This window comes from Mus musculus, chromosome 11 (assembly GCF_000001635.26).
Source record: "Mus musculus strain C57BL/6J chromosome 11, GRCm38.p6 C57BL/6J".
NCBI lineage: Eukaryota > Metazoa > Chordata > Mammalia > Rodentia > Muridae > Mus > Mus musculus.
This window is the reverse complement of record NC_000077.6, coordinates 9,656,931-9,679,185: the sequence shown is the minus strand read 5'-3', so window position 1 is coordinate 9,679,185 and position 22,255 is coordinate 9,656,931. Positions and strand designations below refer to the sequence as shown.

The 22,255-nt window shown below is 39.2% G+C and overlaps 1 protein-coding gene across 2 annotated transcripts in view; it reads right to left on the bottom strand.

Annotated features, from left to right (window-relative positions):
• The window catches only part of Abca13 (ATP-binding cassette, sub-family A (ABC1), member 13), a 492,930-nt gene that overhangs the window by 5,686 nt on the left and 464,989 nt on the right, over positions 1 to 22,255 (bottom strand). The window lies entirely within an intron of this gene.

The following is a 22,255-nucleotide window of genomic DNA, read 5'->3' as shown; positions in this document are numbered from 1 at the left end:
TTGTGTTTTTAAAAACTGTTTTTAAGTCTTGGGGAATTTCTTTCACTGTATTTTGATCATGTTAACTGCCAGAACTCTGCTCAACTCTTCCCACATTCCTACCCACACCAGCTTCACATTCCTAATAACCCATCGAATCCAATTTATGTTGGCCAATATAGTCCTGGGTGTACAGCCAGACTCCAGTGTTTGGTCTAAAAGTAAACTGACTTTCTCTCCTCCAGAATCCATCATTTGTCCATAGATCTTCATTTAGGGCAGACACTCATCACTCCTTTCCCCTCCATGATAAAATGTTAATTGGCTTGGCCCTGTGCAAATCTTGTGAGAGCAATCACAGATGCTGTGAGATCATGGCTACAGTGGTTTAGTCATGTTCAGAAGATGCTCCTGTCTTCCCTTTTATGACAGTTCCCAAGCTTTAAGGAGGATGATACAGATGTCCCATTTGTGGCTGAGCACTCAACTGATATATATTCTTGGCACTTTAATGAGCTGCTCATTTCTTCATTACCCACTCACTGCTCACTGCACAAAGAGTCTTCTCCTATGAGTTCAGAGAGACACACTAATCCATTGGTAGAGAGAGATCTACTTAAAAGGTAGTCCGGAGTCATGTCATTTAGAAATGTATTAGTCATTGGTTGCCACCAGAGACAGTGACCTTCCTAATCACAGTTCCCTAGAGTATCATAACAGAGACATGTTTTGTTTGTTTTGTTTGTTTTGTGGAGCAGACCTTACAGTAATGGAGTTGGTTGGTCTTATAATGCCCATGCCATTATTTGCACCATGAAGAATATCTTGCCTCAGAGGTCATTATTACAGTTCACAGGGTTCACCACTGGGTAAGTCTATTGATGACTTTCCTTCTCAACAGCCTGTACAGCATTTTTCAGTGCTCTGAAATCTAGCGAGGAGGAAGGAAGCTTCCTGGTCGGCGCCAGCTTTATTATTATTATTATTATTTTCTATAACACATGACCAATATGCATGGGGGTTTCCAGCAAGCAATAGGGACGTAAGCATAAAATTCTGATGGTCAAGCAAAAGCAATAGTCCACATTGTTTGAGGAGAAAAACTCTATGTCCTGTATCATAGTTCAATCCAAGGTGTTTGGAATAAAACAGTGCCTCATTACAGTTCTGATCAGTAAAAACCAGAGACTTGGATGGGGCATTGCTAGTACAAGATTTTGTTGTTGTTATTATTATTAATGTATGGGAAGCAAGAGAGTGAGTAACGTATGCCATGACTCATCTGTAGAGTTCAGAGGTCAATTTTATGGTAACTTCTCTCCTAGTTTTATATGGGTTCCATGGGACAACATTTGGGTTGGCATGTTTGCACAGCACCTTTACCCACTGAACTATCATCTTGACAGCCTGATTATTGAAATTTGCATCAATTTTGTGTAGTGGTATATTGGATTCAGGTATAGAACGTGGTATCCAGCACTATCTACCATAGAACTTCATGCTACAAAAAATAAATTAATTAAAGAATGAAAAAACATTCTTTCCAGCTTCTGGCTATTATAAATAAGGCTGCTATGAACATAGTGGAGCAGGTGTTCTTATTGCCATTTGGAACTTCTTCTGGTATATGTCCAGGAGAGGTATTGCTGGATCTTCCGGTAGCATTATGTCCAACTTTCTGTGGAACCTCCAGACTGACATCCAGAGTGATTGTACAAGCTTGCAATCCCACCAGCAGTGGAGGAGTGTTTCTCTTTCTCCATATCCTTACCAGCATCTGCCATCACCTGAATTTTTGATCTTAGCCATTCTGACTGGTGTGAGGTGGAGTCTATGTCCCTCAGCAGAAGAATGGATACAGAAAATGTGGTACATTTACACAATGGAGTACTACTCAGCAATTAAAAACAATGGATTTATGAAATTCTTGGACAAATGGATGTATCTGGAGGATATCATCCTTAGTGAGGTAACCCAATCACAAAAGAAGTCATTAGATATGCACTCACTGATAAGTGGATATTAGCCCAGAAAAATAGAACAACCAAGATACAATTTGCAAAACACAAGAAAATCAAGAAGAGGGAAGACCAATGGGTGGATACTTCATTCCTCCTTAGATTAAGGAGCAAAATACCCATGAAAGGAGTTACAGAGACAAAGTTTGGAGCTAAGACGAAAGGATGGACTATCTAGAGACTACCCTACCCAGGGTTCCATCCCATAATCAGCCACCAAACTGAGACACTATTGCACAATGGCAGTAAGATTTTGCTGAAGGGACCCTGTTATAGTTGTCTTGTATGAGGCTATGCCAGTGCCTGACAAATACAGAAGTTGATGCTCACAGTCATCTATAAGATGGAACACAGGGCCCCCAATGGAGAAGCTAGAGAAAGCACACAAGGAGCTGAAGGGGTCTGCAACCCTATAGGTGGAACAACAATATGAACTAACCAGTACCCCCAGAGCTTGTATCTCTAGCTGCTTATGTAGCAGAAGATGACCTAGTCGGCCATCACTGGAAAGAGAGGCCCCTTGGAATTGCAAACTTTATATGCCCCAATACAGGGGAATGCCAGGGCCAAGAAGCAGGAGTAGGTGGATAGGGGAGGAGGGTGGAGGGAGGGTATAGGAAACTTTCGGGATAGCATTTGAAATGTATATAAAGAAAATATCTAATAAAAAATAAATGAATGAAAAAAGAATGAAAAAAATTGTATGTTCAATTCTTATGATCATCATTTACTTATTGGTAGTTAAAAATGTACATTTATTTAAATTTACAACGATAAAACAGACCATAATACATTAATGTTTTTATACCTTGAGTCTGTGTGATAAGGACAGGTTGTTTAAGTTACAAGACCTTGTTAGGATGCAGATAGCCCTTGTGAACTCTAAAGTAATTGGGGGTGGGAGGGCTTTTCTATTGCCCCTTTATCTTCCAAAAAAATTACATGAAAACCTAGTATATTTATTAAAAGCTTCAAACACTAAGTTGGGCAGGATCTGAGGTGTTCAACCCTATTTTCTCCAGCCTAATTTCCAGCCACATAACTCTGTCATCTTGGTCTTCCTTGCCATCTGTGTCCTCATGGACTCCCCTGGCAACGTACTCATGTTGAATTTCTTCTGGTGAATCTCTCACATTTTGCTCCGCACCAGAGACCCCCTCTCACTAGATCCAGAAGTCCTGTTTTCTCTCTGCTGCCTATTGGATGAATAACCATTTGGTTTATTAACCAATCAGAGGTGATGGAAAACAATGTTTTACAAAATACTAAGTCAGAAAATACTTTATAATAAAGACAACAACAAAGTCTAGACTGCACCCAGATTTCCCAGAAATCAGAATCTGAATTCATAGTGCACAAAACCATCTCCCAACAGGGAACATTCTCTGAGATGTGTGTCCAGAGTTCTGCACTCCTAATCTACTACCTTTGTTTCAGATATGCATTGTTAAAATGACAGAATCCATTTGTGACCATCCAACTGGGTACTTAGCTGCTTTCTCTAAGAATGGAGTAGGTATACATCAAACAGTATGAATTAGATGTACTAATTATTGTCAGTTCAGGATTGATATAAGGATAAAACAGATTGTCATGTGGGATAGAAATGAAATAAATTCGAACCCTTGATAACAGGAGAATAATAACCTAGAGCAGTACAGCCATTATAGTTGTGAATATAGTGTACAATTTTTGTAATTAAGACAGGAGAGGAGTAATTCCTTCTGCCATCAATCAATGGGAGATTGCTACTGAAGCAGGAACCCTCAGAACAGGGTACTAGGAAGTCCTTTTAGGTCTCCAGGGACTCTTGTGGAAGCAGCTTCAGGAGGCCATACCCTGTTGAAGCTAAGAGTCAAGCTCTGAATTCTTGGTGTCCTTTTCATCTATGGAATCCTGAATTCTATGTTGAAAGCACTCTGAAGCCTGAAAATGGCCATATTTGTCGAGGACTATCTAGGACTTTAATCTCTGGATCACCAACTACATGTAATATATAAAGAAAATTTTATTAAAAGCTACCATCAATTCTGGTAGCTATGTGGTCTTTGTAGGCTACCGTGTGCTGCTTTTCTGTCTCTGTCATATACTTGAGGCTTTGGCTGTCAATAATGGAACATTTATATAGAGTTTTATTTCTTTAGTGGCTGTTAGTGCTTTATTGATAGCAATCTTCTCCTTATCCTTGAGGCTTGAGTTTTCCACCCCTCAGAGAGCTCTGTAGTGAGTGGGACACTTTGTACCTGGAACCCATACTGCTACTACTGATCAAAGCCCCCATTCTTTGTGGCTGATAGCTTCTCGTTTACACAAAGTTGAGATGTCAGTGAGCATTGGTAACCCACATGTACCCATATAAAGATGAGTTCTGTAACACTCCTATTCAGCCAGCTCTAGAAATTATACACTAATACACTAATACAGGGGATCCATATCAATGGCATTTTACTCCATAGGAGTGGGAGGAAAAAGGCTGAACTGCTGATTTACACAAACTGCCCAACACTGTCTTCACCAAGACCCCAGAATGGGTGGACATTTCCATGCTTTAAGCAAGAAAGGTATAAGCACAAATGCTTGAAGGGACGTCCAAAGGTCAAGAGATGAGTCACTGCAAATCTGAAGCTTCCCCATGCAGTAGGCTCCGAGCTATGACTGGGCACTGCATTGATTCCTAGGAGGGGCATGCTGAATGGCAGTATGTTTTCAGACATTTCAATATCATTGTGAAGACTTTGTGACAAAGACGATGGATCCTTATAACCTGCTTTCCTCCCACAAAGTGCATAACCTTAAAAAGCTGAGTAAGACTTCCAAGCTTAGCCTTCTTATCTAGAGATGAGACTAAGAAGAGACACTGCCTAATAAGGTTTTTGGAGGACAGAATTAATTCTTCCTTGTGAGTCAACTTGGAACTGCGTTTGGCACTGTGTAAATAAGTAAATAAATAAAGAGTGTAATTTCAGCTCTATGCAGGATTTCGCCAAAGTGAAACATCACTCTATTTGATGTTGAGAAGCCCACAATTTATTTGGGAAAGTTCTGTGAATGCAGATAAGACAAAGAAAACAAAGGTTGTATGCTGGTGGGGGGTGGTGAAGGGAAAGAAGACCTTGTGGCCAATTTTATCACTAATATAGCTTGTAGCCTTTTTAGGTATATTTTGTTTGCAGCCTTTAATAGTATATTTTAATGTATTTTGAAAAGTACCTGCTAAATTTCAAAAATTGTTTAATAAATTCTCTATAAGCATACTAATATTTTAAATTCTTTCAAGGTTACATTTCATTTGAAGTAACACATTCGAGCTTTGCTAGAGAAAAACAGAAGAAAAAATTTAATTAAGAAAAAAGTATTTTCTAGAGAATATATCCCATTTGTAGAAAGGTAATGTCCATGGCTTTTACTAGATTAGTCATCAATACATAAAATTATGAAAGGATGTATATTTAAGAATTAAGAAAAAATGTTTGTAAATTATTAACTTATGATATATCTAACTTAGATATTTGATTTAGGTTTACTTTATCATCTCTGCCTAAATTCCTTGGAGTATTTATTCAATTACCAATTATTTTCAAAGACTGAAAGGTTTCAGCACAGCCATAGCCAGTGCTCACATGTTGATGTACACACTTATTGACCCAACACTTCAGGATTGTCTAGTATGCACTGTCATTTCTCTATCAGCAATCACATAAAGAAGTGAGCAGCAACGTCTGCAGGCAAAATTATGTGTAAGAATACTTTGTAATATGTCTCTTATTGATTGTAATATAAGTAAAAAGTACTAAAACAGAAGCACGAGAAGCGCAGAACACAGTGGAGTCTCAAGCACAAACAGACACCAAAGAACACAGTGTGTGAGCAGCTACTGACTGAAACGACCCTCCAAGGCAGAGCTGAAGCCCTGAACTTTTACACTTCTTAGCTCCCAGACTCCATTTGAAAAATATTTTACCTCAAATTAGAATTAAACGGTTCATGAAAATATGTTGATATTATTCTCAACCATTAAAATATATATCCACAAAGAATTTTAAATGAGAAAATGCTTATGATTACATGAACTATAAAATGGAAAATTATAGATCCAGTAGAATATCATTTGTGCAAGCATATTTATAACAAGTGCAAGTGAAATACTAGGATATTACTTCAATGTTGTATGACTGTTAGTTATTCTTCACCTACTGCTGAACAATAAAAGAGCTCATTGCAACCATTATAATTATAAAGAAATACACATGGTTTCTAAAATACAAAAGAAGCATTCTGATGTACTAAATTTTGCAAATGCATTGCCATCCTGACTTTTAAATATATCTCCTAAAAATTACAGGCAAAAAACTTCTAGGTGTGGAAACTAATATTTGAGTTAAAATAATAAGTATTTAAATTTTGTTTTAGATGTCTTCTTATATAAAATCAAATGCCATCATCTGATTCATAAGGAATCCGAGCATATACATTCACACATATATACACAAACACACACACACACCCCCATAAATATACTCTTCCCAATTGGAATATAAAATACCTTTTAAAAAAATAAAAAATGGTGTTTTTTTTTTATTCATGATATAATAAAAGAACAGAGAGCATAGGGTAACATGATCCTGAGTGCTTATATGAGCTCTCATCAATCATCTGTATGAGAGTATTCCCAGGAGATACAGATGCTTCAAACCAAGTCACCTTGTTTATAACTTTCTTGTCTCTCTATAGTACATCCTGTCCATCCATGGCTTGGTGGTGTCTGTGCAATATGGCAACTTCCAGTCATCTCCCTTCAGTAGCTTATTTGCTGACAGAGGAAGACAGAGTAAAGGATGATTCTAAGGAAAAGTGTCTAAATGTTGGGTAGGTAACAGAATATATATATATATATATATATATATATATATATATATATATATATATATATATATATATATGCATGCGACTATGAGGTATGAGGCTTGTATATCTGCATAGAAATTTCCTCATCATTATCCCAGTCATTATGTGACTCTTTATGGTGGTGTAAATGAGAATGGCCCCCACAGGCTCATATATTTGAATGTTTGGTCCATTGTTTGTGGATTATTTTGGGAAGGATTATGAGATGTGGCCTTGTTAGAGGAGGTGTGCCACTTAGTTTCAAAAGTCCATACCAGGCCCAGTGTCTTCTCTCTTCCCGTTTGTAGTTCAAATGTCAGCTCTCAGCTACTGCCCCAGCATCATGCTTCCCTACATTACCAAACCCTGCCATGATGCTCACTATCTCACCCTTTGAAAGTGTAAGCAACCCCACAAACTAAATGTTATCCTTTGTAAGTTGCTTGGTCATGGTGTCTCTTAAATGTAGTTATGACAGTGTTCATCCAGAGAGACAAGGACCCAGTATTGAAAACAGAGAATAGTTCTGTCTTTATCTGTCCTAAGTGAGGCACCAAGCACATGTTATGCGATTTAATCCCTCAGCATTATATATATCATCATCTTTAGCTCTGCAACACAAACATGGAATAGGATCTCATTTGGTGCTAAAGAACTAGTTTAGCTCACATAGCTCAAAGGAAAAGAAAGTCTCCCAATTTCAATATTCATAAGTTCAACTAAAATTCCGAGCTTACAGCAGGATGTCTTCTAATGGCATATAGCACTCCTCTGTTCTTTAAATGACCACTGTGACAACAGTATGTTCATTTTATTCTTCACCGCCACCTGTGCACCATTGCTCACAGATAGAATATTTTCTTCATAGATGAATAGTTCTAAGGTCATTCATGTCCTCACTCATCTTATTTCCTGCAGTGCTGGGACAAACTAGGTCTCACTCCACACGCACATCTTTTCATCTTAAGTGCACTTGTTATTCAACTTTCCTTAAGTTGAGCTTGGAAAATTTCCCAATAATCACATATGCAAATAAGGACCATCATGAGGGATATATATTCAAGACTTTAATATTAAAGAACCCCTGACAATTATCAAACAATAATGAACAAAACAAAATAGTGTTTTCCAGGTGGCACGGCGTACCTTCTGGGACAGAGACTGTCTTTGGAAAGAACCTTGATAAGCTTCTGAATATAAAGATAAGATCATATGGGTAAACAGCAAGGCTTCTCGAGAAATGAAAGCTCTAGTCGCATTAGCACACCTTTCAAAGACAATTGTGCTTAGCATCTAGAAGATACCTGGCAGGTACAACATAAGGGAGGGATGATTTGTTTTGGTTCACTTTCAGAGAGCCTCAGTTTATCATTGCAGAACAGGCCTTGAAGAGCAACTGATGGTTTCAGGATCCTATGGTGGAAAGTTTTCATATCACACCAGGTCATAAAGCAGAGCACAGAACCAGGAGCCAGCCAAAAGCAATAGAGCCCTACCCTGAGTGGTCCACTTCTGCCAGGCAAGCTCTACCACCTAAAGACTTCACAACATCTGCATTAGCACCTTCAACTGAGGAGTAAGCATTCAAAGTATAATAGGAGATATTACCAATTTAAGGTGCAATACAGCTACTTTTTGATTATTCTACTAGGCATTGAACTATAATTGAGCATTTGGGCTAACAGTAACAACAAACAGGTCAACAGAATCATAGGTACCAAACTCAGGAGACCTTGTTTGTTTTAAGATGGAAAGTTTTTGACTCAAAAGTTAAGCATCAGAGGAATAAGCAACCACTTTGTGATTGGATTTCAGACATATCCCACAAGATGAAACCCATACCTGGCACCATTTCTGGACCAAGAATCTAGAGATAGATAAGTCACAGGACTCAGAGAGGTGGCCACTACTACTATTTATCTACTAAATGGAGATAGTATTAAACCAACTCCTAACAATTTATTATTGTACCCATATGTACTGGCTGGTTTTGTGTGTCACCTTGACACAAGCTGGAGTTATTACAGAGAAAGGAGTCTCAACTAAGGGAATGCCTCGATGAGATCCAGCTGTAAGGCATTTTCCCAATTAGTGATTAAGTGGGGAGGGCCCATAGTGGGTGATTCCATCCCTGGGCTGGTAATCTTGTGTTCTATAAGAAAGCAAGCTGAGCAAGACAGAGGAACCAAACCAGCAAGAAGCATCCCACCATGGCCTCTGCATCAGCTCCTGCTTCCTGACCTTCTTGAGTTCCAGTCTTGAACTCCTTTGGTGATGAACAGCAGTTTGGAAGTATAAGCTGAATAAACCCTTTCCTCCCTAACTTGCATCTTGGTCATGATGTTTTGTGCAGGAATAGAAACCCTGATTAAGACACTATAAATCAATACATTTCTAAGTACTCATCATAGATGCTCCTATTTGCAGAAGATGGTGACTAATACGGAGACCCACACTAGGAATGATGCAGAGAATAAGAAACTGCAGAATGCTCAGCTCAAAATAGAACATATATCCTATACCCACTCTCCACAGGACTCAGTGACCATGGAAGTATAAGAAGCTTATAAAGAGTGTAAGAACTAGATGCAGAGTATGGCTACAAGAAAACAGTGTCTTTTGGACACAGTGAGACAGCTGCACATAGGAATCCACAGTGGTTGCAACATCATGCACAAAGCTTATGCAACAAACGAGAATTAGCCCTGGGTAAGCCAACCATGCTTCAGTGAAAGACCATGCATCCAAGAATACTGAGCAGCACAAATTGACCCTTAATTGGTTAAAAATCAAAACAGGAAAAAGACAGAAAGTTGGGTAAGTGGGAAACATGGAGTGGACCTGGGAAGAGGTGGGGGTGGGAAGGTGATTATGACCGAAACACTTTGTATGGAATTCTAAAACAAAACCAAACAAAAACCTGTAAGGATATTTTTATTTAAAAATATTTTGTAAAAGAGAAAAATTTAAAAAGTCGAACTTGGGCTAAGGGTATATAGCGCAGCACTAAAGCATTTGCCTAGTACATACAGGTCTTTGGTGTGATCTCTAGAACAGCAAGCAAAAGCAAAGTCTCACTGTGGGTTTCCCAGTATCTGCTGCCTTCATCTGACTCCTTAACCCAGAATTCTCTTCATTCTGCTTTCAGCGGGGAGCTCTGCCTCTACTAATGCAGTCTGATACCTTAGTGCGTGCGTAGGTGCAACAAACTTACCCTGGACGCAGACTGAGGATGTCCTTCTCAGGGGCAAGAAAGAACCAGGGACTTCCCTGCATGTACCTTAGTATTTGACAAAGCACAGAATGCACAAAATTCCTTGTTATCTTTAGTATAAGAAAAGAGAAACAAGATACCTCCTTGATGAAACAGCAAAATGCAAATCCTTTTGTTTTCTTTTCCTTTCTGAGAGCAAGCAAAGTAGAACATTTAAAAAGATGATGTCAGAGCCAAGGCAACAGGACAGCAAAAGAAGTGATCTCACCTCCAGTATAACACAGTTTTTGTCCACCTCATGACCACTTTGGCCATTTTACTTTTAGGATGGAAAGGTGACAAAAGACTCTACCCTATCTGGTAACTTGTGCTTTGTGCTAATGATAGTCTCTGACCATTTTTTTTTTTTTTCATTTTAGAGACACCTCAGAATCCTGATAGGTAAAAGATACCTTTACTGACAATATTACAAGTCATTTTCATATTTCTTGATCTTAACAAGAAAATTTTTTCTTTGCCTTTAAAACAGAAAGTTGGCATGTAACACAATGGTTATGCATGAAGTTGAAATTCTGACATTATGATGTCTATTTTAGCAACATTTGATGCTAGAAGAATTTTTTCTATCATTATTTTTCTTTTTTTTTAAATTAGGTATTTTCTTCATTTACATTTCAAGTCCCTCATACCCTCCCTCCCCCCCACTCCCCTACCCACCCTCTCCTACTTCTTGGCCCTGGCGTTCCCCTATACTGAGGCATATAAAGTTTGCACGACCAATTGGCCTCTCTTTCCACTGATGGCTGACTAGGCCATCTTCTGCTACATATGCAACTAGAGACACAAGCTCTGGGGGGGGGGGGGGTACTGGTTAGTTCATATTGTTGTTCCACCTATAGGGTTGCAGATCCCCCCAGCTCATTGGTTACTTTCTCTAGCTCCTCCATTGGGGGCCCTGTGATCCATCCAATAGCTGACTATGAGCATCCACTTCTGTGTTTGCTAGGCCCCAGCATAGCCTCACAAGAGACAGCTATATCAGGGTCCTTTCAGCAAAATCTTGCTAGTGTATGCAATGGTGTCAGCGTTTGGAGGCTGATTATGATAATTTTTAAGTTACTAAAACACTATTTTAATAGCTAGGCTAATACTGTTTGAAAACCTTGTAGTGATATGAGAACAAATAACCAAACAACCAAATAGAGCTGACATGATCTACTCATTTTTTAGAGATTTGTATAACCCCACTGACACATAGTAGGACACCATTGGCCATTACATCAAGACACTACCCAGCAGCTCCTTTTCTTAAAGTAAACGAACCAAAGCCTTGGTTGTCTCATCGCAAACATCTGTGCTCTGTGTTCTGAGAAGATTAGAAATGAAAAAAAAAAAATTGTGCCATGTTGATTCACAACAGACACCAGAAGCAGCCACCATGCAAGTCTCACAGTCATATGCACAGAGGCAACAGGATCAAAGCAATCTCCACCTTTTATCTCACAGCCTGTGGCTGGGATTAGGATCCCTACAGAAAAGCTATAGGGATCTACTTTCTGGCTCTATGAGCGATGCCCACAGAGAACCTGAGAGCTTTTAGTGGGTCATATCTAAGAAGAAAATGCCATGATCAAGGAGAGGACCCTTCAAAGTCAGCATACATACCTTACAGCCACCATATGTGCGGAGACATAAGCTACAAGGGACTGCCACCTCCTGCACAGGATGTTCTTCAGCAGGCTTGGGGGCTAGGTACTTTATTCTGCTTCTCTGTGATTGTAAGCTTGGGTTAGGATATAGTATTTTTTGGAGATTGGCCTAGGCTACTTGTTGAGCTCAGTTTCAGAGATTTTATTGCTTTATAACCTTTATAAGTTATGAGAGTCTATGCAAACAATTTAATCACTCCTAAAATGGTGCAATAAGAAAAATAAATACTTGCCTAAGCACAAAGTGATTGCTTTAAAGAATAACCTTGCCCTTGTTGCTGAGGAAATGTACTCATAAAGCAGACTCTGTGCAGGCCTCTGGTTCATTTGTGGTGGGAATTTTCCTACTTTGCACAAAGATAAGGATGTTACATCATCAGACAGGACATACGGAGATAAAAAGCCCAGAACTTTCCAATTACTCCACCCTTCCACCCCACCCCACATTTTTCAAAAGGGAGCAAATTTACCAAACTCACAACATTCTTAACTGACCCAGCTTCTCAGCAGGGAACACACCCCCAAAGCACACCATCCAAGCACTGAGTCCGAGCAGGTCATGCAAACTACTCCACCACATGGAATACAGAGCCCTTCGGACAGGACTCCTGGCATGAACCCATTCACAGATGCCAAAGTACCTAATGGGAAAGATAGGTGCTAGTAGTAGCTAAAGTGTAGGAATGAATTATGAAGAGGTTAAAATTTTCTAACACTACTCAGGATCCCACCATACACCAAGTGAGACAGATGATCTACATAGAACAAAGAAAATCAGCTTCTGCCTTTGTGCCATGGAGATTTCTATTTGATGTGACTGACCCCTTGCTGTACATGCAAATATTTATGCCAGTGTGATTGCTAGGATAAAATCTCATTTATAAAAAAAAATGTTTCTGTGTCTTATGCAATGCCACACAATCATATCCCTAAGGAACCAAATACTATAAGCATATTACTTAGAAAAAAGAAGGGTCAAATGGCATTTTTCAATGACCTAGCCTGATCATCCAGTGGGCATAGTCTCTTTGGGTAACAGTATGGTACCAATATGAAACAAGTATAGCGATGAGCAGATTACTAGCAGGATAATGTGAATAGTCTGATACTCATTCTCTAGAAAAATAGCATTTCCAAACATCTGCTACAAGACAGTAGTCAGTAGTAGCCCACCACAATTGAAACATGACACACCAGTATGTGGGCTTTCTATTATTAATGTTGTTATTGAAGATCAACCTTAGTTTCTGGTGATCTGATAGGATACATGGGATGATTTCAATATTTTTATATCTGTTGAGGACTGCTTTGTGACCTCATGGCTAATTTTGGAGAAGGTACCATGAGGTGCTGAGAAAGTATATCCTTTTGTTTGGGGATAAAATGTTCTATAGATATCTGTTAAATCCATTTGTTTCATAACTTCTGTTAAGTTTTACTGTGTCTCTGTTCGGTTTCTGTTTCTAGGATCTGTCCATTGATGAGGGTGGGGTATTGAAGTTTCCCACTATTATTGTTTGCTATGTACTATGTGCTTTGAGCTTTAGTGAGGTTTCTTTAATGAATATGGATTCCCTTGCATTTGGAGCATAGATGTTCTGAATTGAGAGTTCATCTTGGTAGATTTTACTTTTGATGAGTATGAAGTGCTCTTCCTTGTCTTTCTTGATAATTTTAGGTTGAAAGTCGATTTTATTCGATATTAGAATGGCCACTCCAGCTTGTTTCTTGGGACCATTTGCTTGGAAAATTGTTTTATAGCCTTTTACTCTGAGGTAGTGTCTGTCTTTGTCCCTGAGGTAGACTTTCTATATGCAGCAAAATGTTGGGTCACATTTAGATAGCCACCAGTCTGTTAGTCTTTTTATTGGGGAATTGAGTCCATTGACATTAAGAGATATTAAGGAAAAGCAATTGTTGCTTCCTGTTATTTTTGTTGTTAGAGTTGGGATTCTGTTCATGTGGATATCTTCTTTTAGGTTTGTTGAAAGATTACTTTCTTGCTTTTTCTAGGGTGTAGTTTCCCTCCTCGTGTTGGAGTTTTCCTTTTATTATCTTTTAAAGGGCTGGATTTGTGGAAAGATATTGTGTAAATTTGGTTTTGTCATGTAATACTCTGGATTCTCCATCTATGGTAATTGAGAGTTTTATCCATGGAAGGAGTTACAGAGACAAAATTTGGAGCAGAGACTGAAGACTGCCCCATCTGAGAATTCATCCACAAACAACCACCAAACCCAGACACTATTGCAGATGCCAACAAGAGCTTGCTGACAGGAGCCTGATATAGCTGTCTCCTGAGAGGCTCTGCCAGTGCCTGACAAATACATAAGTGGATGCTCACAGCCATCCATTGGACAGAGCACAGAGTCCCCAAAGAAGGAGCTAGAGAAAGGACCCAAGGAGCTGAAGGGTTTCGCAGCCCCATAGGAGGAACAACAATATGAACTATCCAGTAACCCCAGAGCTCCCTGGGACTAAACCACCAACCAAAGAGTACACATGGTGGGACTCATGGCTCTAGTTGCATATGTAGTAGAGGATGGCCTAATCAGTCATCAATGGTAGGGGAGGCCCTTGGTCCTGTGAAGGTTCTATGCCCCCGAATAGGGGAATGCCATGGCCATGAAGAGGAAGTGGGTGGGTTGGGGAGAGGGTGTGGGGGTGTAATAGGGGATTTTCAGAGAGGAAACTGGGAATGATGATAACATTTGAAATGTTAAAAAAAAAAATCTAATAAATAAAGAAAAATAAACATTATCCAGCGCTATCTTCACAGTTTCCAGCATAAGGAAAGGAAGTCCACTTTACACTAATGTGTCCAGGAACTCTGGCCCTCTTATCCTGGCTCCTAAGACTATTTTCCAAGACAGGCAGAATAAAGCATGTATTGCCCAGCCCACACCAATCAGTCAGTGATGTAAGTTGGTGCTAAGTACAGCTGAAAGGTGAAATCTTTGTCCACCCAGCTCTACCTCATACAATAGAAACTGAATTAGACAAGAAATGTTGCAAATCTGGAGTCTACTACTGATCAAAAACATCCATCAAAAACAGCCTGAGAATATCTGAGTCAACGCCCTGCCATCTCCAGTGTGCACAAAATTTCTGACATGGAAGAATCATGATATTACCACCATTCCTGCTTTAAGAGATGTATCTCAGATACTTTTCCAGGAAGGGGAGACAGGGCATAAAAAAGATAGATCTTCCTCTTCTCCAAAGAGCAGACTCATTGTAGCAGTGTATATACAAGTTCAGAGAAGAGGATCTAATAACAGAGGAAGTTGTGGTAAAAGGCTAGTAGAAGATTGATAGTTCTATCAGAGAGATAGGATAACAATAGGCCATCTAATTTTCCAGAGAGAACTCAAGGAGACAACTAGGAAGAACCATCTATGATCAGGACAAGTCTCAAAGACTTATTCCAGGAACTAGACCTCCAATTTGATGGACTTCATCTTTAAAGTGATTTATGTCCACAATATTGTTGAAAATGATAGAGCAATTACTGATTAATTAGTGAATAGTAACAGCTGTGGATAAATAGAATAAATACACAGATAAACTCAAAGGAAGTTTGATATGAATTCCCAGCACCTACATTAGACTGCTCAAAAACTGTCAGTAATTCCATCTCCATTGGATCAGATGCCTTCTTCTGCCATCTGCAGACACCCATACTCATGTTCACACACAGACTTTCATTCACATGACTAAGATAAAATCACTTTTAAAAGATGATATATGTGTCAATATGCCTGTAAAATTGTTTAGGAACATCAGTCACGAGAAAAATAAAAATTCAGATGAAATCCCACTTCTAAGACAGCTAAAATTATGAGCAATCAGAACATAACAGCTAACAATGAGGATACAATAGTATAATAAGTAACAGTGAGAGAAGTCAAAACCTTAATACACTAGTAACTAGAATTCAAAATAACTCATCCTACTTGGGGAATATCTTGGCTTAGAAGTCCAAAGATGGCCCTGAAATCTCACTGCAAGCTACATAGTCAACACAACAAAAACCTGTATACACACACACACACACACACACACACACACACACACACACACACACACAACCTCACAAAGGAATACTATTCAACCATGAGATAGAACAAATGAATGGCACATGTTATGTCATGGATGAACCCTAACATATGCTACATGAAAGAACCCTATCTTATATGTCACAAACATATGGTTTCAAATTCATATCCAATTTTGTGTAGTCATTTCTTTTTATCAGAACATTACTTCCTGGATGGAGGAAGAAAGTTCACAAAATTTGGGAAGGTAGAGAAAAAATTTCAGAGACCTTCCATGAGATTATACAAGCAGTAAAACTTGGCAGGATGGACGGGATTCTTAGGCCAGCAAAGCTGCCCGTAAACCACAGAGAGCTTTGAGCACACAGCTTTTGCTTGTCGTCACTGTGCTGGGATTAGATATTTGGTAAAGCAGCAGCGTTTGAGTGCTTTTATAAGTTAAGGTCTCAGCCGGGGATGGTGGTACACGCCTTTAATCCCAGCACTCGGGAGGCAGAAGCAGGCAGATTTCTGAGTTTGAGGCCAGCCTGGTCTACAAAGTGAGTTCTAGGACAGCCAGGGCTACACAGAGAAACCCTGTCTAAAAAAACAAAACAAAACAAACAAATAAACAAACAAACAAACAAACAAAAAATTAATGTCTCACCTATATTCCAGTAAGAAACCAGAATAAACACATTGGTTCATCCATGGAGTCTTGGGAGGGATATTTTCTTAATTCTGTCATCAGAACCTTACTAGGGGCAGATAGGCCTTTGTTCACATATCTTCAGAAAATGTCTCATGAGTATCAAGAAGGAAGGGCCATCCAGAGACTGCCCCACCCAGGGATCGATCCCATATTCAACCACCAAACCAGACACTATTGTATATGCCAGGAAGATTTTACTGATAGGACCCTGACATAGCCAGTGCCTGGCAAATACAGAAGTGGATGATCACAGTCATCTATTGGATGGAACACAGGGCCCCTTGTGAAGGAGCTAGAGAAAGTACCCAAGGAGCTAAAGGGGTATGCAAACCTATGGGAGGAACAACAATATGAACTAACCAGTACCACCACCACCACCACCACCACCACCACCACCACCACCCCCAGAGCTGAGTCTCTAGTTGCATATGTAGCAGAGGATGGCCTACTCAGCCATCAATGGGAGGAGAGGCCCTTGGTCTTGCAAAGATCATATGCCCCAGTACAGGGGAATGCCAGGGCCAGGAAGCGGGAGTGGGTGGGTTGGGGAGCAGGGGGAGTATAGGAGGCTTTGGGAATAGCATTTGAAATGTAAATGAAAAAATATCTAATTAAAAAATGCATGCTCAAGACACATCTCCTAAATAAGGAAAACAATGTTGGTATTTCCCACAAGTATTCATAATAAAGAATTGTTGGCAAAGAAAGGAAGGAAAAAAGAAAGAAAGAAAGAAAGAAAGAAAGAAAGAAAGAAAGAAAGAAAGAAAGAAAGAAAGAAAGAAAGAAAGAAAGAAAGAGAAAAGAAAAATTCTGGCAACTCTGCACACTCATAACAGCCAGACATGTAAAAGACCTTAACTCCACTGCACACTTCTGCAGCATGGTTCCCAAAAATGGTGATAGGTTAGAGGTCCTAGGGCTTTCTCCTCGCTGTGCATATTCTGTCTCTCTATATGTTCAGCTCAGGCTAGACAGTCTCAAGGTATTTGACTCCTACAATTTACCATGCACTTCCATTCTCCATAGCCAATTCAGCAGCACAGATTATATTTTTCAGAACCCCTTGCCTCTACTATGGACATTTACTGCTCTATGTCCCCATCTTATGTAGGCAGATAAGAGACTTCGGAGACTCCTATTCCCACAACACACTCCTGAGGCACTGACCCCAGCATAACTTAATAGATAAAAACTCTAACAAATTCCTGCCTCCAGTGTATACTGCCTCACTCCGGAAGCATAGGTTGGAGGTCTTGCAGACCGTTGCCATATACTCAATCTGTTCAGACAAGGTAGATGTCTCCTACTTCCCTTGCACAGTGCCATGCTCTGTGTTTTCAAAGTAATTGGCCAATTTAGAGATCTGAAGGACTGAAAACCTCACAGGCACACTTGTGTCCCAAGTCCCAAACTGTCCAGACAGCTTAGAAGTCTCAGAATCTCTTACTGTCTTTGCGAAATTCCTCTATAGTTTTTATATCCTGTGTGCATCCTACTGGGGAAACAAAAGGTTTGTGATCCACTGACCCTTGAACCACAAGCACAATGTTTTTTTTACATATGCAAACTCATTAAATCAAAAGATTCCCCCTTCTAGCTGTGATCCAAGCAACATGCAAAATTTGCCACTTGAGGTCAGAGGATGAACAGTTCTGCTGATCACTTTCAGCCCCTGATGCATAGCATTGATTCCAGCTTATGAGGATACAGACTGTGCCTTCCACACAACTGAGATGAGATAATCTCAGCTACTCCATTTATAAATCAACACCAATCATTTCCATGGTGAAACTTCAAGAAACATTGAAAGGAACCAAGACTCACCAAGTACTAAGAACCAAACTAAAACTCAACACAGGCCCATCAGAAATAATCACCCAACAAATAAATTCTTGATGGGCGACTCCCAATATAGAATGCTAAGAAAATATGGCCTCGTCCAAAATTTATCAGTCTAATAATAATGGCTACCAATGAGAGCAAGTCAGATGGAATTCCAGACCCTTCAAGCACATCAAAAATAATGGCATGGATGAATTTTTAAAATAATATTAATAAAGGCCTGAATGAAGTCCAAGAGAACAGAAACAACCAGAAGAATGAAATTAGAACGTCAATGTTGACTAAAAAAATAGTATTCAGATGGTAATGAATGAAAATCTCAAAAAGCTATCAAAAAATATTCCTAAGACATTTGCTAAAACAATGACCAATAAGAAATGCTTAACACTACAAAATCAACAAAATGACAGGAATTGATATATATCTTTCTTTTTTTAATTTTTTTATTGGGTATTTTCCTCATTTACATTTCCAATGCTATCCCAAACGTCCCCCATACCCTCCCCACCTACTCCCACTTCTTGGCCCTGGCGTTCCCCTGTACTGAGGCATATAAAGTTTGCATGACCAATGGGCCTCTCTTTCCACTGATGGCCGGCTAGGCCAACTTTTGATACATATGCAGTTAGAGACACGAGCTCCAGGGGGTACTGGTTAGTTCATAATGTTGTTCCACCTATAGGGTTGCAGATCACTTTAGCTCCTTGGGTACTTTCTCTAGCTCCTCCATTGGGGGCTCTGATCCATCCAATAGCTGATTTTGAGCATCCACTTCTGTGTTTGCTAGGCCCTGGCATAGCCTCACGAGAGACAACTATATCAGGGTCCTTTCAGCAAAATCTTGCTAGTGTATGCAATGGTGTCTGCGTTTGGCGGCTGATTATGGGATGGATCCCCGGATATGGTAGTCTCTATATGGTCCATCCTTTTGTCTCAGTTCCAAACTTTGTCTCTGTAACTCCTTCCATGGGTGTTTTGTTCCCAATTCTAAGAAGGGGAAAAGTGTCCACACTTTGGTCTAGGTTCTTGAGTTTCCTGTGCTTTGTATCTTGTATCTTGGGTATTCTAAGTTTCTGGGCTAATATCCACTCATCAGTGAGTACATATCATGTGAGTTCTTTTGTGATTGGGTTACCTCACTCAGGATGATGCCCTCCAGGTCAATCCATTTGCCTAGGAATTTCATAAATTCATTCTTTTTAATAGCTGAGTAGTACTCCATTATGAAAATATACCACATTTTCTGTATCCATTCCTCTGTTGAGGGGCATCTGGGTTCTTTCCAGCTTCTGCCTATTATAAATAAGGCTGCTATGAACATAGTGGAGCATGTGTCTTTCTTACCAGTTGGAACATCTTCTGGATATATGCCCAGGAGAGGTATTGTGGGATCCTCTGGTAGTACTATGTCCAGTTTTCTGAGGAACTGCCAGAATGATTTCCAGAGTGGTTGTACAAGCTTGCAATCCCACCAGCAATGGAGGAGTGTTCCTCTTTCTCCACATCCTCGCCAGCATCTGCTGTCACCTGAATTTTTGATCTTAGCCATTCTGACTGGTGTGAGGTGGAATCTCAGGGCTGTTTTGATTTGCATTTCCCTGATGATTAAGGATGCTGAACATTTTTTCAGGTGCTTCTCAGCCATTTGGTATTCCTCAGGTTAGAATTTTTTCAGGCATGGTGATTCCACCAGAGGTTCTTTTGTCCTTGAGAAGAGTTTTTGCTATCCTAGGTTTTTTGTTATTCCAGATGAATTTGCAGATTGCTCTTTCTAATTCATTGAAGAATTAAGTTGGAATTTTGATGGGGATTGCACTGAATCTGTAGAATGCTTTTGGCAAGATAGCCATTTTTACTATATTGATCCTGCCAATCCATGAGCATGGGAGATCTTTCCATCTTCTGAGATCTTCTTTAATTTCTTTCTTCAGAGACTTGAAGTTCTTTTCATACCTGTACTACAGAACAATTGTGATAAAAACTACATGGTACTGGTATAGTGACAGACAAGTAGACCAGTGGAACAGAATTGAAGAACCAGAAATGAACCCACACACCTATGGTCACTTGATCTTTGACAAGGGAGCTAAAACCATCCAGTGGAAAAAAGACAGCATTTTCAACAAATGGTGCTGGCACAACTGGCGGTTAACGTGTAGAAGAATGTGAATTGATCCATTCCTATCTCCTTGTACTAAGGTCAAATCTAAGTGGATCAAAGAACTCCACATAAAACCAGAGACAGTGAAACTTATAGAGGAGAAAGTGGGGAAAAGCCTCAAAGATATGGGCACAGGGAAAAAATTCCTGAATAGAACAGCAATGGCTTGTGCTGTAAGATCGAGAATTGACAAATGGGACCTCATAAAATTGCAAAGCTTCTGTAAGGCAAAGGACACCATCAATAAGACAAAAAGGCCACCAACAGACTGGGAAAGGATCTTTACCTATCCTAAATCATATAGGGGACTAATATCTAATATATATAAAGAACTGAAGAAGGTAGACTCCAGAAAATCAGATATATATCTTTCAATACCAATAAGATATTAATTTTTTAAATTGTATTATAAAACAAAAACAAAAGAAAAACAAACAAAACCCAGAATTCTTTATTTTTCCATGTCCAAGAAATATATATTACTGACTAGCTCTTATCTAAATTAACGAGGAAGATATCCTAAATCAGTAAGATTGGAGGCATTAGTGCAGAGATAATAATACCTAGGAATTTGCAAAATCATAAGGCTATATTTCCAAAAGCTGTAGTCCACCAAGTATTAAAATATAAATGAAATGAATTTCTAAAAGTGACATACCAAAGTCAAGTCAAAGTCAACAAGATACAAAATGAATATGTAAATAAAAACAAACAATTTCACAACAATCAACCAAATTGAAGTGCCAGTAAGAAGGAATCTGAGTGACTGAAATGGAGTCCAGTACAGGGGGATTCACTGACAAATTCTACCAGGACTTTACAGAACTACAACTAATGCTTCCAAAACTTGTATAAAATAGAAAAATAAGTTTTAAAAATTGTTTACAAATCCAGAATTACACTGATAGCTAAACCAGATAAACAGTGTATACATACACACACACACACACACACACACACACACACACACACACGCACGCACGCATGCATGCACCTACATGTATGCATGCACACACCCACATGCAAACACACACAAACATGCATGCATGCATACATGCATATGCAGACAGACTCTCACATGAATGCATGAGTGCACACATGCACACATACACATGCATGCATACACATACACTCACACATGCACACATGCATACACACATATACACACACACACACTTACAAACACATGCACACACACACACACACATACTTAGTGGGCCACTGATCCTAATGGATATGGATGCAAAAGTACTCAATAAGTTATTTGCAAATTGATCTCAGGGTCACACCAAAATATCATCCACAATTGAGTTGGCTATATTCTAAAAGTACAGCTGTGGTTTTAACATGCACAAGTCAGTAAATGCAATTCATCACATAAGCAAACTCTATAACAGAAATCACACAATTCTCCGAGTAAATGAAGAAAAGCCCTTGACAAAATTCAATATCCCTTCATGATAAAAATCATGAAGAATCTTGGAACTGATCATACCTGAAGATAATAAGGACTATATTATTACATGCCTGTAGCTGGCATCTCACTAAATAAAGATAAACTGAAAGTATTCCCCACTAAAACCAGAAATATGTCAAGGGTTTCTATGCTCTCTATTTCTCTTCAATATGGTACTCAAAGTCTTAGCAGACCAATAAAACAAGAGACTGAAGTAAAAGAGATATAACTGTGAAAAGGAAA